The sequence below is a fragment of the Silurus meridionalis genome, chromosome 10, assembly GCF_014805685.1.
Source record: "Silurus meridionalis isolate SWU-2019-XX chromosome 10, ASM1480568v1, whole genome shotgun sequence".
NCBI lineage: Eukaryota > Metazoa > Chordata > Actinopteri > Siluriformes > Siluridae > Silurus > Silurus meridionalis.
Genome location: NC_060893.1, coordinates 3,662,217 through 3,679,947, shown reverse-complemented (window position 1 = coordinate 3,679,947; position 17,731 = coordinate 3,662,217). Strand labels below are relative to the sequence as shown.

General features: G+C 39.1%; 1 long non-coding RNA gene across 1 annotated transcript; it reads right to left on the bottom strand.

Annotated features, from left to right (window-relative positions):
* Positions 1-648: 648 nt before the first annotated feature.
* LOC124392645 lies at positions 649-12,101 on the bottom strand. Its single transcript, XR_006927186.1, has 4 exons — positions 11,998-12,101; positions 10,443-10,510; positions 10,219-10,279; positions 649-898 (listed from the first exon to the last, which is right to left on the bottom strand). It is a non-coding gene; the product is annotated as an uncharacterized LOC124392645 (long non-coding RNA).
* Positions 12,102-17,731: the final 5,630 nt, after the last annotated feature.

The window sequence follows — 17,731 nt, the reverse complement described above, 5'->3', positions numbered from 1 at the left end:
TCCTACAATAGACACATGGGAAATAGACAATGGAGCAATGGAAAAAGACGACCTGGTATGAAGAATCACGGTTTTTTTTACATTATTTTTTACAGTTAGGTGCGTGTGTTTTGCAGGCTGACGAAGGCAGTGTGATGGTCTAGGGCTTGTTCTGATGGGAAACTTTGCATTCAGGATTCATGTTGATGTTACTTTGACATGTACCACCTACCAAAATATTGTTTAAAACTAAGTTGCACCCCTTCATGGTAATGGTGTTCACTAATGCCAGGATAATTCTCACTATATATTGCATACATTGTTCAGGGATAGTTTCAGGAACATTTAGGGTTCACCATATATTTACATATATATTCTTGATAGCAGAATTACTTGATTTGTTCGCTAGATTTCTACTTCTACTCCTGTCTTGGAGCAGGTGAAACACAAGATGCAGATGTAGAACCATCCTTACAGTCACACCGTCTTTCTGTATTTTTTCAGCCAAACTTTTCTTTTCTACATTCACGAGACAGAAATGTTTCTACCTAGTGTGCTTCGCTGACGTCAAAAACAAGATAATAAGAAAGTGCTCTGCATTTGTTGCTATAAAGAAAGGACACACTAGTGATATGTCAAAAAGAACAGTGTGTGAGTGGCCGCATTGGCATCGCATGCACTCATCCTTCTAAGAAATGTAGGCAAATTTAAAGTTTTGTAATGTTTACAGGTTTTAATAAAATTCTGATCAGATCAGCTCTTTTGTATCATCTCCACAGTGGTCACACAAATAAAGTAAATGTGACATCATGCAAAAAACAGCTTACTGTTAGAGTTGAGGGAGAACTTTATGATCCGGAGCTCTGACTGTGCCGTGTGATAGACTGACCCCATCACTCACTGCCTGCTGCTCTGGAACCTGCGGAGAGAAGGTGAGGGGGTTCACTGTTCATGTTCCATAAACAGACCACAGAAACTAAATCTATATCTGAATATATATATTATACCTGTGACTTTTCCTCTACATAAGTAATTCTCAGAATTGTAACATGATATTAATGCTGCTTTCCTTTCATGGAACAACTATCAGTTCAGAGAAGAGATGTGAGGAAACACATACTAACATATGGTATTATTTGTTCTTAGACAGTATTGCAGTAAGAATCAGTATAATACAGTATAAGTAAGAATCAAATATTCAGTAGAATCAATTAAGCATTCGATTACAATTGTCTACACATCACATACACATAATTTAAAACATTACATACAGTACATTGGACTAATTGTAGCTCCAAAGGGTTTTTTCTCACCATTCAGAAACAATGCCTTTATGAACATGGAATTTCTTAACAATCAGTCCTGGGATAAACTAAATAAAAATAAAAATCCTGGCAGCTTAGAGTTCTCATGGTATACTTCATGTGTAATCCAATAATAAAACCCAACTGTGCCAGTTAATAAGAAGCTTTCATTCTGGAGGATTTCTGAACTCAGTGCCTCTGTAACACTGGACATGTGGAAAAGGTGGAGGGGAATGTTTCTGGGCCAAATGCTCCCCAGTTTACACTCAGTTCTGGTTTCAGAATTATGGTCCCTCAGACCTTGGAATCACCAGAAACACATGACAATCACCGTAGGATTGTTTATACAGACTTCAAAAAACAGTCTGATTTGATACAAACCCTGGCAAAGTAAAGCAATGCTCATCCCATAACAAATATCACACCAATTTGGATCATCTGCAGTACAGAATTCACCCCTCATTAACTTTAGTGTTACAGATTGGAGTGGTTTTATAGTGAGGGTCCAAAATCACAAATGTTTTAAGTTATTTTGCCTCTGTACACCACCAAAGTGCATTGAACTTTAGGGCCAAATCAACAATTTCGTACCCTCTTACAAAGAAATAATTTCACATTGGCTAACTCACTGCAGAATTCTGTGAAATAACCTCTTTACAGCAACCAGCCCAATTCATGAATGTTTATTCAGATTGCTGGAAAAAAAAAAAAATCCTGCCCAAGTCAAGTCAAGCTTTGTCATTTCTACCATATATAGCTGACGCAGTACACAGTGAAATGAGACAACGTTCCTCCAGAACCCTGGTGCTACATACAACAACATAAAGCTACATAACAGAAAACAAAGCTAAGGACTAAAGTGTGTCCTTGCCACATAAAGTGCATCGTGTGCAACCGAGTGCAAACAGTGCAGACAAAAAACAGTGCAGACAGACAACACATGACAGGGTGGGACAGATACACAAAACACAAATAAAGCACCGACCAGTAAACCTACTGTATACTCTGAATATACAGTAATGTGCAAAAGAGGACTATAAAGGACTATAAACAAGAGAGTATTTGTAAACAAACACAATGCAGCACAAAAATAGCAGTAGCAGCAGTCGAGAGGTGCAAAAAGAGCATTTAAACAGTATAATATGATTAAATATAAATTATGAGTAAATGGTGGTGGAATGTATTGAGATGAGTAATGAGTGTGTGTGTTGAGTTCAGGTTGTACAGTTCAGTAACACACAGTTGAGTGAGTGTGTGTGTGTGTGTGTGTGTGTATGTGTGTGTGTGTGTGTGTGTGTGTGTGTGTGTGTATGTGTGTTCAATTTCAGTTCAGGTCTATGTGTTAAGGAGCCTGATGGCCTAAGGCAAAAAACTGTTGCACAGTCTGGATGTAAGGCCCGAATGCTTCGGAACCTCTTTCCTGATGGCAGGAGGGTAAAGAGTGTGTGGGGTCATCCACAAGGCTTTGCAGATGCAGCGTGTGGTGCAAATGTCTGTGATAGAGGGACCTCTGTAGATATCCTCTGAAGGATCTTGCGCACCAAGATGGTGCAGTTCCCAAAACAGGCAGTGATGCAACTGCTCCCGATGCTCTCAATGGTCCCTCTGTAGAACAAGGTTAGGAATGGGGGGAGGGAGATGAGCTTTCCTCAGCCTTCTCAGAAAGTAGAGACGCTGCTGGGCTTTCTTGGTGATCGAGCTGGTGTTGAGTGACCAGGTGAAGTTCTCCGCCAGATGTATACCAAGAAATTTGGTGCTCTTGACCGTCTCCACGGAGGATCCATCAATGATCAGTGAAGAATGGCCACTTTGTGCTCTCCTAAAGTCAACAACCATCTCTTTGGTTTTGTCAACGTTCAGAGACAGGTTGTTGGCTCCATACCCAACTGTTTACTGTTTCACCTCCTCTCTGTATGCTGTCCTTCCTACCACGGTTGTGTCATCGGCGAACTTGATTATGTGATTGGAGTAAACAGCAGTGTGGTGGTGCTGGAGATGTTGTCGGATCCGGACTGACTGAGGTCTCTCAGTCAGCAAGTCCAGGATCCAGTTGCAGAGGGAGGTGTTTAGGCCCAGTAGGCTTAGCTTCTCAATCAGGTGCTGAGGGATGATTGTGTTGAATGCTGAACTGAAGTGTATTAACAGCATTCATACGTAAGTGTCCTTATTGTCTAGGTGGGTGAGGGCCAGATGGAAGGTCGCAAAGATGGCATTGTCCATGGAACGTTTTAAACAATACTAAACTGCATGGGGTCCAGTAAATGTGGAAGCTAGGTCTTGATGTGCCTCATGACGAGCCTCTCAAAGCACTTAATCATGTTGGGTGTGAGTGCGACGGGGCGCTAGTCATTGAGGCAGAAGACTGTAGACTTCTTCGGCACAGGGACGATGGTCGTAGGAACAAGGTTGCTGCTTAGGGAGATGTTGAAGATGTCAACGAAAACATCCGTTAGCTGTTCTGCACATTCCCTGAGCACTCTGCCAGGAAGGTTGTCTGGTCCAGCAGCCTTCAGTGGGTTGAATTTGCATGGAATTTTCCTCACTACAGCTGTGGCTAGACAGAGCACCTGGTCACTGAGAGGAGGGGTGGTTTTCCTTGAATCCACGTTGTTCTGCACCTCAAACCGGGCGTAGAAGTCGTTCTGCACATCTAGGAGAGAGGCGTCATGGTCTTGTAGTTTGTGAAACGTCTGGATGCCGTGGCACATGCACCGGGTGTCTCCTCTGTCCTGGAAGTGGCTATGGATTCGCTTGGCATGTGCATGCTTCGCCTCTCTGATGGAATGGAACAGTTTGGCCCTTGTTGTTTTTAAGGCCGTCTTGTCCCCTGCTCTGAAGGCGGAGTCTCTTTTTTCAGGAGCGCACGCACTTTTGTGGTCATTAACGGCTTCTGATTGGAGTGTGTACTAATGGAGTCTTGGAGATGGTCACATGATCAACGCACTTGCTGATGTAGCTGGTCACTGATTATGTGTACTCCTCCAAGTTGATGGAATCGCCTTTGGTTGGCAGCCTCCCAAAACATGTCCCAGTCAGTGCATTCAAAACAGTCTTGAAGAGCAGAGGTGGCTCCTGCTGGCCAGGTTTTTACCTGTTTCAGAACCGGTTTAGAGCGTCTGATAAGTGGTCTGTATGCTGGAATTAGCATAACAGAGTAGCCGAGGTGGGGGACAGGGCTCTGCATGATACGTGCCAGGGATGTTTGTGTCAACAAGATCCAGTGTGTCTGTCCTCTAGTTCCAAAGTCCACCTGCTGATGGAGAGATGAAGTCTTACCACACTGAGTGGTAAAACAAGATTTTAAAAGATTCCCAGTATTAAAACAAGATTCTTTGGCAGATAAATACCAGGGTTACTTGTGACAGAATTATAAAAAAATAGAGTGGATTATAGAAAAGGAAAGGAAGGGATTGTGATCCAAAGCATACCACATCATCTTTCACATGGAAGGCAGTGTTGTGGCATAGGCATGTACGTGGTGGTATCAAAACGTTTCAAGACCAATTGCGTTGAACAAAGAACAAACATGAAATTCTGCTTGAGCAAAAAATCTCCAACAGAGGCATGATATACGTTTGACATTTGGCGATGCTGCAACGAGTCGTTTAAGTGGCACGCATTAAACAATATGGAATCCATTCAGCAACTTGTACATGATGATCATGAAGAAGCATGAAAGATATCCATGTCAATAATGGTTTGAAAACTGAACCACTGAGTCTTTCACTAATTGTGAAGCACCCACGTACAATAACTATTGCTAGGTAAAACACAAAATATACAAACATGGAAGCAATATAAACATGATAAACAACACTACTTACTACTTGGATGTTAGATAAAATACATGACTTAAACTGGTTATGGTGTATAAACGTGGTTCAGGTGTTTGTCATTATGCCACTGTATGACATCACACATGCCAAAAGGTTCAAGCTATTTGTTGGTACCTTGAATAGTAAAGGCAGTAGGAGGCAGATTTTTTTTTTTTTTTTTAAATCCCCAAATATATGGAACAACATTCCAGTGCTTGGGATTTAGACCTCAGTGTTTAAGTTAAGGTTAACAGCAGGATGTAGCTCTGTAGAATAAGATGTTGGTCTTTTGATCAGAAGGTCAAGAGTTGAAATCCCAGCACCACCTTGCTGCCATTGCTAATGCCCTTCAGCAAGGCTCTTAACCCCCACCTGCTCAGTTGTATAAATAGGATAATTGCCACTCCAAGTATGGATGTCTGCTAAATAATGTGAATGTAAATGTAGGTTTGAAGTACATGTAGTAACACATTTGTAAATCATTTTTCTTAGGTAATTGGGCAGATCTGGAGGGTTATCAAGTGTTTTGTGGAACTGGAATGATTAACAATGATCTAACTGTAATGAATGGACATTGGGTGTTGAGAACGAGGATCGGTTCCCTTTGGAGTCTGGTTCTTTTCAAGGTTTCTTTCTCATGAAGTCTCAGGGAGTTTTTTTTTTCAACACAATCACCACTGGCTATCATTCATTATGGATAAACTTATAAAGAACAAAATAAAGCGTTCTACACATAAAAATTGAATTGAAATTGGAATGTATGGTGTCAATCCCCACTCTCAGACCTTCACTCAGGTTCATTAATGATGTGTCACAGGCTTGACACTTTATATATCATAAATTTTATGTAAAAAAGCATTGGGACACCTGAGTTTCCCAACCATATGTGCTTCTTTCCCAAACTGTCATTACAAAGCTAAAGGCACATAATTGTATCAGACATTGTATGTAGGAGCATGACATTTTCCCTTCACTTCAAACTAGGAGACCCAAACCTGTTCCAGCATTACAAAGCAAATGTCCTAAAGATATGCTTGACATGGCTAGGAGTAAAACATCTCCTGCTACTGACCTCAACCCTATTGAACACCTCTGGAATGATTTGGAATGCTGACTGCACCCCAGGCCTCCTTACCTCACCTACATCAGTACCTGACTTTACTAACACACTTGTAGATTAATGAATCTCCTCAAGTACACTAAAAAATTCTAGTGCAACATCTTCCCAATCGGGACTAAATATGGAATGCTCAAAGAACACAAGCAGGTGTCCACAAACGTTTGGAAATGTAGTGTATATAAACTTTATGTCATATCATAATATTCTCACTCTCATACACACTTTCTCTCTCTGTCTGAAAGATACTTGAAAGTTCACCACCTTGAGGAGCGAATACTTATTCTAATAAATATATGCATCATATGTACCTTAAATAATTACATTTCAGATATTCGGTGTAACATGGCATCCAAAATTGAATCCATTTCAATTCCATGTAGAACTGCAGTGTGAAAAAACTTAAGGGAATAAATACATATTCAAATCACAGAAACCATCTCATGTATAAGAAGTGTTCTTAAATGCAAAAAACATGACTGCACATGTATGAGTCGTTCTGCTTGAACGATTGTAAACCATTAAAAATAATTGCTTCCCACACTTGAAAGGTTAACCCTCATCATTATCGTATGTACTCAGAAGCACACAGTATAGTCGGTATTTGCAATGGATCCTGTTGACACTGATAACTGATGAAGGAAGGTCAGCGATTACGTCAAGTGGAGGCTGTGCCCGACACTGTGGAGGTGTGTGTTCACTAAAGCACTCATCCAGAACAACATGAATCCACATTACATTATTGCTGCGCTTCAGTGAGGTCGCTGACTCAAACACCAGGACTCATTGTATTTACAAATCACTGTTTACTTAAAGACATTTCGAAGCCAAAAAAATGTCAATGACACCAATTCAGATTCATTTGCCAGCAAATTCTGAGATGGACAGAACAGAGAAGAACGGATTGTAATTCACATAAGGAAGCTTTAGGTTGGAGTTGTAAGGAATTTTTAATGCATAGTGTATTTCAATGCATAGTGTAGTGTTTACCTTGCAGCTTTAAAGAAATACAAAAAAAAAAACCTAAAACTCACTAAAAAGCACAATTTGAAAACATGTTTTAAACTTTCTAGAAGGATTTCTATGAGAAACTTGCAGTCACCTGGTTCTTTCTAGTGGCTGGGAATGTTTTTAAAACACATTCTTGATCCCTACATTAGACATTTCATACCTTTACCATGACACATCTATTGATTCATGCTTTCCTGGCTTTATTTCAACTTTCAGCAACAATTTGACCGGGCATGCCAAATGTTGTCGCTTGTAACAGGTCAAGGATGTTCAAAGTGGTTGCCAAATGATAAAAATCCCTCTCCATTTGTAAAAAAAAAAAAAAAAAAAGATTATGAACTCTGGAAGAATTCTCAGTCATGCAAGGTATTTCAAAGAGCCAAACAGTTCTAATGAGAAACAGGAAGCAGGTAAAGATAATAACCGTCAGGATGGTTGTAAAGCAGAACCTGATAGAAGAATGCGAGAGTCTGACACTTACAGTTTTGTTTATTAAGGTACAAAGAATTAGAAATTAGGAATAGATTTTGTTTTCTGGCTCAAACATCAACCAGGGAGTCATGTTTCACAATAGCGGTGTAGTGACGAGGCGTATCACATGCTACCAATAATTAACTCATCAGGTCTGGAACATTCACATCATGCTGAGTCACCCTGAGTAACCCTGCTTCAAACAGCGCACAGAATGATAATTAAATATATAGCAGACTTCACTTGCGGTTAATTAGATTGGTTTAATTAAAATGGAAGTCATTTAAATATATTGAAATATATTGAAATTCAGAGACTTTATACAAGTTTATGTGTTTCTCTCCTCTAAACAGGGAGAGTGCTGAGAGCTGAGTGCTGGCTACTGAAGCTCATACACTGACTAGGCATAAGTACCTCAGAGAATTGGGGTAAAATACATGCTTCATATTGTGCAATTGATTTAATGATTTTTCTCAGGTTTCTCACAATATTTCAATACTCATTAAAAATTATATTTTTTACATTTTTAGCTTACATTTAAAAATAATCATTTATAATAACAATTTATAAATGTATTATGTATAATAAGTTTATGAATTTGCATAAGTTAATACGTTTTTCACCGCATTTGAGACGATGTACATTGTAAAAAGTTTTTCTGATCTCGAAACAAAAAAACCCCACAACAATAAGAACATAATTCATAAAATAATAAAATAGTTTAAGGCTTCAGATATTGCTGATATTGTTCTCTAAAACAGCTTTACAGAGATAAATTTGAATGTATAAGTTGGTTCCTTATAATTGTAAGTTTATTGCTAATGAGTGAGCCAGGAGTGACTGTGGTGAAGGAAAAACTCTCTGAGAAGACATAAAAAAGAAACCTACAGAGAAAACAGACTTAAAAGGGAACGCATCCTCATCTTCAACACTGAATGTTCATTCATTACAGTTCAATCGTTGTTGAGGTGTGCAGATTATCTACCATACAATCTTACATACAAACATACATACATACATACATACATACATACATACATCAATATTCATTTTGACTTGACCCATTTAACTAAAACCAACTATTTCTGAAGCCCATCTTACTAATATAATAATAAGCTACACAACATGCCTTCCTCCTGTCCAGGATCCAAGAATAGCAAAGCACATTTTCAGTCCCGTCTTTTTGGAGCAAATGAGTAACTTGCTTTGAGTCAGTAGCAGTATCAGTGTGTTGTGTCAGAATCAGTGTTATGCAGTTACATAACGGTTTGCTTCAGTGCTGGAATATGACAGTCGTACCTCAATGTCGGACCGAACCACAGTCGCATCCCTTATAACCCCTCATACACCATGCAGACACTAATGCTGCTACTGACTCAATGGAAGTTATTCATTTGCTCCAAAAAAAAGACGGAACTGAAAATGTGCTTTGGTATTTGGTATAGTCTATGTACAGGATGGATTGAAGGACAGGCCAAGGTTCAGTGATCATGAATGTGTTTGGACACTGTAGGACTTTATCAACTTGTCTAATGCCGTAGGATGTGTTTGATTGGTGAGATTATTAATGTGTGTGTGTGTGTGTGTGTGTGTGTGTGTGTGACAGAGAGAGAGAAAGAGAGAGAAGGCCCTATTTTTTAGTATCCAGTAAAAATAATGTCTCTGAATTGACCAGAGTTACACCATCTCCTAGGCTTTGTCAGCTTCTACAAATGCTGCATTCAGGAATATATCGCAGTGCCACTCTACTTCTTCTTGTACCACCAAAACAGCTATGATCCATTTAGATCTGGACTCCACAAGACCTTTGAAAATGTGCTGGACTTGTTTGTCCCACATTAATGCTAAAAGCCAATGTTTCCCATCAGAACATCACCCAGAGCATTGAACTTTAATCTCACCATGGTTCTCCATGGATACTCTACATGGCCAAAAGCATGTCTGACCAGCATGTCTGACTGATTAATTCCTCCTTTTCTGTTATACAATCTCCACACTTCAGATTTTAGGGTGTCACTATGTGGATTTGTGATCATTCAGCCACAAGAGCATTAGTGAGATCAAACACTGATGTAGCATGAGGAGGTCCGGAGTTCAGTCAGAGTTCTAGTTCATCCCAAAGGTATTCAGTGGGGTTGAGAAGATCAGGGCTTTGTGTAGGACACACACATTGCAGTTCCTCCACTCCAACCTGAACACACTATGTTTGTCTTCATGGAGCTTGCTCTATATTGAGGTGCATTATCATGCTGGAACAGTGTTCTGGAACCATATATTAACCACTTGTCTCAAGATATTACTTATCCTCATCAGTACAGTTGACTTTGTCATGTGTTCTTTCTTATGTTCAACCTTGAAATGCATTCTGACTTGTAGCTTTCATTCTTAGTCTCACAAAAAGCAGGAGCCTCACTTTCTTTTTTTGCAAATGAAATCACTGCCAATGGAATCTGGATTATTTGGGAGCATTACCAGTCCCCTTAACAATTCAATAGCTGAACAAATGCAATCGTGACCAAACCTCGAATCGATCTTCTGCAGGTCAACAACCTCCAGAAGGAAGTAGCATCACAATGAGGCACCTGTGACATGAGGCAAAGAAAAAAAAAACAGACTGACTATTGACAAACGGTTTCAACTTCCACGTTCTACGCAGAAAACTTTGTCCAAGTAACAGTGAAGCAACTTCACATGATCATATTTCACAGACTCCAGAACAGAACAGAGCAGAAGAGGACACATCACCTGTAGACGTGTGTACTGTAGAAAAGGTCCTCATGAGGGTGTGGTGTGTTATTATAGAATCCCATGTACTACAAAAAAAAACAACAAGCAAATGATGTGTTAAGAATGGGGACATTATGTGCACAGAGCTGTTGCACTTCATCATCTTACATTGTTTGGCAAACCTTTTGTTTATGTGTAGAAATGAATGGCAGTAGAACAAAATAGGGAAGAAAAGTGTAGAAAAAGGTCTAAAAAAGATTTGGGTTGTAATATTAGTTAATACCAATTATAAATATGACCATATTCAAGATTCAACCCCGTGTACGAGATTAATTCGTTCCTGAAAAACGCTTGAGTCCCATATGCTCATACTCGCGTGTTTATTTTCCAATAAGAATTGATGTAAAAGAGATTAATTAATAATAGTTTTTTTTTTTTACAGCCCTATTTCCAGGGCCAGACTACACTTCTTGAGATGCTTGATGCTAAACTTATAGTGAAATAAAACAAAAACACTATAAAAACCAAACAAAAATCACACAGGAAAACTACGAGAACGCACTCCAAACAATGTCTATGAAACGACTGAGCATGAAGCGTGGGGACGGAGGTGACGGGCGACGAGTAGAACATGTGACTGGAACTTACACGTCAAAAGAAACGCTCCTCTTCCCGAAATATGCTTCTACCCCCACAAAGATAGTTATTAATAAAAGGGCTAGTACACTGATATTTACATACTACAAAACACTTGTACATCGGGGTTCCACTGTATATTTATTATTAATATTAATATTATTATTACATAACTTTTCTGTTGAAGCTTTTCCATTTTGTATTTATACAACCCCCTTGAGTGTTGAACATTTGACTACAGTTTCCTGCCTGTCTCTGCCTGTCTCTGTTTGTCATTCTTTTGTTTACTTCCTCATCTCTGGTCTAAATCAGAGTTTTTCAAGTTAGGAAAATATGATTCTGTATAGAAACAGGCTGAATACAGACGTTCAAGTTATCAATACAAAGAATTACATACACTATGGACTTATCTACTTATCATAGACAACAAGCCGATAAATATATATGCGATTCAAATATTTACCCCCCAGGAGTATTAAAGCATCTTTATGATGTAACGACATTCCGGGAATCTGAAGGGATCCGATGGAATGTTAGAATTTCCTCCCTGAGCTCGGAGTCTGGCAGCAGCAACGACATCATTTCCTTTTACAGGAAATTAAATTGCTATTAGCGCCACTAAATCAACATAAGGCCAGAAGCGTGTAGGCCATGCAAGACCAACTTCACATTGCTCAACTCAGTCTGTACTTCTGCATCATTTTTAACATTCGGATATTTAAATTTGCTAAAAAAACAACTTCAATTAATGAAATTAACTGGAATTTTGTTTCAATCACCATTATACAGTATGAACCATAAAAAGTGTCTATTTATACTCTTTAAATAAACCTTCTAAACTCTAAATTCAGGATGAATTCAGATGTTTTGAGCATTTTGTCTAAGTGTACACTGTGTTCTCCAGTGTGGGAGGTCTGATTCTAGTGTATTTGTCTACCTTAAACTGATCCACACTAATCCCCTTCGCAGTGTATCTCCTCACTCCCATGCCCCTCTGCCCTGAACCCAGCAGAAAGTCAGCAGGTTCAATCGTCCGCTCAGGATACATCACCTTATTGGAAAATTTTGAAGAAGATCTGTGGGAGTGGCTTCAGCTCCCTCGCCCTGATCTCTTCATGTGTCCACTGTTTCCTGGAATGTGGCACTAAAACTACTTTCCCACCAGTAAGTGGATTAGACCTTAAAGCTTCCTTTTAAAATGCGCCCATGCCGAATCTTGTTCCCACCGGCTCTGTGTTTAGCCCTTTAGATAGAACGTTTATGACAGATAATCAGTCATTATGGCTCTTTCCTGGGTTTAGACATGCTTATGCATGCAGTATAAGATATAAAGCGTGTATTTGAGACTGTATAAATGTCATAGTAGTTTTCTGGATTTCACAGTGACACCATTTACTGATCGTGAAAACACACAAACGCTGATCACTCTGAAACATACGTATGTATATGCACTAATGTATATTGTAGATAAAAAAAGGGAAAAAAATGCACTATTGTGACAGAGTAAGAGTGAAATTCCTGCGATACAAATCTTGTCATGCAGGATATTGTTCTTTTGCATGCATCACAATGAAACAACGAAAAATTGAAACAGAAATATAGACATAGGAAATAGTAATTGGAAAAATTTCATGGATCAAAAATGGAAAATGGGTTTGTATGTTTGCTTGTTCAATTATTTATTTATTTATTTATTTATATGAATCATTTCATACATCAAATTTTATCCCCCATCTCTTCCTAGGACTAGGATTTTTCCAATATTTTATTAAACAATTTAGAGACGGATTATGTTAAAATGCAACAAGGATTACTCAGAAAGCCCCTGGGTGTATATTTAATTTAGTGTATTATTGTAAGATTCCCATGGCCCAGGTCAGAATTTCACAGTGTACATGTTTCCAGCAGGTGTGTGTGTGGTATTAAAAAGAAAAAGGAAAAAAAAAACTTATAGGAGATCAGGCTCAGAGCCAGTGGTAGATGAGATTCCCTCTGTCCAGCACAGTGGGAGATGGGGTGGAGATTCACACTTTCCCTGACCTCTGTACTGGATAAATTATTAAGTATACAAAGTTGCTTCATTTTATTTTCTTTTTTATTTCCAAAACTATGGAATCCTGTTTCACTTTTTTGCGCCTTGGACACTTGAAACCGCCTCTACTCGCCCCCCACTCACTCCCTTTGCCTTGTACTTTATGCCCTTGCCATGTCAAGAAAAACTTTTTAAATATTATTCAGCTCTATTATGCCAGTTGAGGTTTAAATAAAACCTATTTTTTAAGTATAATCAGTATATTCAGTTAACAATAAGTGAGACATTTAACACCTTAACTGTATACTGTATGATTCATCAAAACAAAACATGGGTCATTTTTAATTAATTATTATTTCTTGCCATTTCACAACACATGCAACTCTTTAGGATAGAGGAATCTATATTTAATAGACACTGGTTAAGGTTCTGGGTTATTTATCAGAAGGTTGGAGGTTCAAGCACCAGTACCAACAGGCTGCCATTGTTAGGTTCTTAGAGCAAGGCCTTTAACCCTGACTGACCTTGTGCTCAAACCCCAGCAGTGCACTAATGGATAATATGGATAAAAATAATAAAAAACTGTTTTTGGGTTATGGGGGTGGAAAACAGGCACTAACTTTATATTTTGCTCTGGACTGCTTATGCTTTAAACCTCTAACTCTAAGAATTTTTATCCATACATGCAGAGGCAAACGTTTATAAAACGTTTTATGGTTCAATAGGTCAGACATTCCCTTGTCGATTTTTCTATTGTCCTCTAAACCTTGAGGCCTTGGCTCGCTAAAGAACAGAGGCGCGCCATGAAAGCCAGCGCCGGCCCTTAAGCCAGGGTTAATGCGAGACGGAGTGGGTTTGCCCTTTGTTGCCCAGAACGTTCAACAGGATGGATTTGTACCACTCGATAAGTGATGATGAGCCTCTGTCTGTAGGCACTCATGCAAATGATATGACTGAGGAAAGCAAAAACAGACCAAACCTGACCTACTGCACTCAGGACACTTTTACTCTTGCAGTGTGTTAGTATATATACATGCAAGTCTACGAGGTGGTATCAAAAAGTTTCGAGACTAGCTCTGTTTACAGTAATATTTAATTATTCATGTTTACACACTATCATCTTCAAAATAACCCCCTGGCACAGCAATACAGCGCTCCCAGTGTTCCTTCTACTTCTGGAATGTGTCCTGGAAGTCTTCTTTTCAAAGTGTCTCAAGCACCTTCTGTAATTCATGCTGAATATCCGCAATGTTGTCAATAGCGACCTAGCGACCCTGACTTTAGAGCTGGATCTTCATCTTCAGGAAGTGTCAGCAGGTTTAAAATCTAGAGTGGGGTAGGTGCAAAATTGAGATCATGATGTTTCATGTGTGAGGAGAGCTCGGTGACATGGTTCGCACATGGTTATTATAGCAAAATGACTTATGAAGGTCGGCGCTCCCTGTGATTGCGCGTGCAGCCTTGTGCTGCCATCTGTTGGCGTGTTACAAAACTAGTCCTGAAACTTCTTTATACCGCCTCGTATGGCTTGTGGAACCTCACTTTCCAAATCCAGGAGCATTAATATAACATTGTTCCCATTTTCTAACTTTTCTAACAAGCCTCTCTATTCTGCTTCACTCTTTTCACTCAGTTTTGAATTGTGGCTGTAAGGATTTTTTCATTTGGCTGCAAGAGCATTAGTGACGACAGTACAATTATACCAAATAGTCTTGCATAAGTAAATAAACATTAAAAGTTTAAAAATGAATGGAATATTTGTATCAGCTCATGAGAGTCTGACTGATGAGGTTTCATCAGCCTGTTCTTCTGAATAAGGACATAAGCTGGATGACGCATGAACGTCTTGTGCAAAAACTGATGCACGTGGATTTGTTTTTGTTTTTTTTTTTACAATGAGCATTCTAACTGTTAGAGCACTTAACGACATCCTACACATCTGTGTGGAGAACGGGGTTTGGAGAAGGACAGCATGTGTGTGAGACGATCAGGTACATGACTATATTTTAGTCATATAGTGTATTATATCAGAAGTAAATAGAAAGATATTTAATCCTGATTCAGTTTTGGTCGTGTAGTCAGTGTCCACATAATGTAAAAGAAAATGTGATTCAATGCACCAGGTCACCTTCTGCTATTGCTTGCTGGTCCAGGAATGCTCATATATCTATTGTATATATATCAATAGATATATGTATCCATAGGAGTCATGGGCTCACTACACACCTCGATAAAGAGCAAGCAGTGATGCACCGTGAGTTCTAATTCACTTCTATTAGAACCAGCAGGAACTATTTGTACTACACTTTAGATTTTCCCTCACCCTTAAGCACAGATGAACCTGTGACTGGCTCCCTAATTTTGTTAGGTATTAACCAGTACATGTTCTGCAGTTCTGGAGATGATCTGACCCACTTTTCTGCACTTTACAATCTTGCTGTAGTCAAATACACTTACTTACACTCACCCATTTCTCCAGCTTGCAACACATCAACTTCAGGAACCGACTGCTCGTTTGCTGGACTGTGTAAAACCATCAGGGTTGTTATCGAGTGGCCTTGCTGATGCAAATATGATGTTATACTGTATGAATCAGATTCTGTGATCTTTGGCGTTTTGAAAGACATTTGGTCTTATCAGCAAACATCTAGTGAATTGATGTGTAAAATGCTCAGGAATGTTCTGCACATACCAGTTGTAACAGCTTTTTTTTTCATAGCAGTCATTCTGACATGTCATTGTAGTACAAATACAGTGATATTAATGCTGGTTCCATTTTGTTTAGGTTTATAATAAGAAGTTCCTGTAAGTGGAGGTTACATTAAATAACTAACAAGATAAATATGTAAATATATGTACAGCATGTAATATATACGTGGAAAAATAATAAACGCTCAGGGTGGAGAAAAAATGTGCAGAAGCTGGTACACAAGTACAATACACACACACACACACACACACATATATACACTATATATAATATACATACCTACAGTGGTGTGAAAAATTGAGTTCTTATTTTTTTGCATGGTTGTCACACTTAAATGTTTAAAAAGTGAAACACAACATGCAGTTTTTAAACGAAGGTTATTATTATTGAGGAAAAACAAAATCCAAAACTACATGGTCCTGTGTGAAAACCTAATAATTGGTTGGACCACCCTTAGCAGCAACAACTGCAACCAAGCATTTGCGATAACTTGCACAGAGTCTGTTACGGCCCTGTGGAGGAGTTTTGGTCCACACATCTATGCAGAATTGTTGTCATTCAGCCACATTGGAGGGTTTTCTAACATGAACCGCATTTTTAAGGTCATACCACAGCATCTCAATAGGATTCAGGTCAGGACTTTGACTAGGCCACTCCAAAGTCTTCATTTTGTTTTTCTTCAGCCATTCAGAGGTGGACTTGCTGGTGTGTTTTGGATCATTGTCCTGCTGCAGAACCCAAGTTCGCTTCATCTTGAGGTCACGAACAGATGGCCGGACATTCTCCTTCAGGATATTTTGGTAAACAGCAGAATTCATGGTTCCATTTATCACAGCAAGTCTTCCAGGTCCTGAAGCAGCAAAACAGCCTCAGACCATCATACTACCACCACCATATTTTACTGTTGGTATGATGTTCTTTTTCTGAACTGCGGTGTTACTTTTTTATGCCAGACGTAATGGGACCCACATCTCGCAAAAAGTTAAACTTTTGTCTCATCAGTCCACAGAGTATTTTTCCAAAAGATCTTGGGGATCATCAAGATGTTTTCTGGCAAAACTGAGACGAGTCTTTATGTTCTTTTTGCTCAGCAGCAGTTTTCATCTTGAAACTCTGCCATGCAGACCATTTTTTCCAGTTTCTTTCTTATGGTGAAGTCATGAACACTGACCTTATCTGAAGCAAGCGAGGTCTTCAGTTTTTTGGATGTTGTTGTGGGTTCTTTTGTGACCTCTTGAATGAGTCTTCGCTGTGCTCTTTTGATAATTTTGGTCGGCCGGCCACTCCTGGGAGAGTTCTGGTCCATGTTTTTCCCATTTATAAATAATGGCTCTCACTATGGTTCACTGGAGTCCCAAAGCTTTAGAAATGACTTTATAATCTTCTCCAGACTGATAGATCTTAATTATTTTCTTTCTCATTGGTTTTTACATTTCTTTGGCTCTTGTCAGGCAGGTCCTATTTAAGAGATTTCTTGATTGTGAACAGGTGTGGTAGTAATCAGGCCTGGGTGTGGATAGAAAAATTCAACTCAGGTGTGATAAACCACAGTTTTAACAAACAAGCAAACACTTTTTTACACAGGACCATGTAGTTTTGGATTTTGTTTTCACGTTGTGTTCACTTGTGTTATCTTCTACTAATATTTTAGTTTAATGACCTGAACCATTGTGACAAACAAATCAATCAGAACTCCATATGCTACCAAGAGAATCAGTTCTTTTAATATGGGTTTGTATTATGGTTGATTGGTGTAGATCTGTGAATTGGGGTAATATGTAGATGGAGTAAAGGGGCAGTGGACAGTGGTGTTCCACAGTATTCCTCCTAGCGATGTGTGCTCTATTGTTTGTACACAAAACCACGTCATTAGGTCTCGCCCATCTAAGGCGTGTGTGTGTGTGTGTTAAAGCTGATGCAACCAGCCCA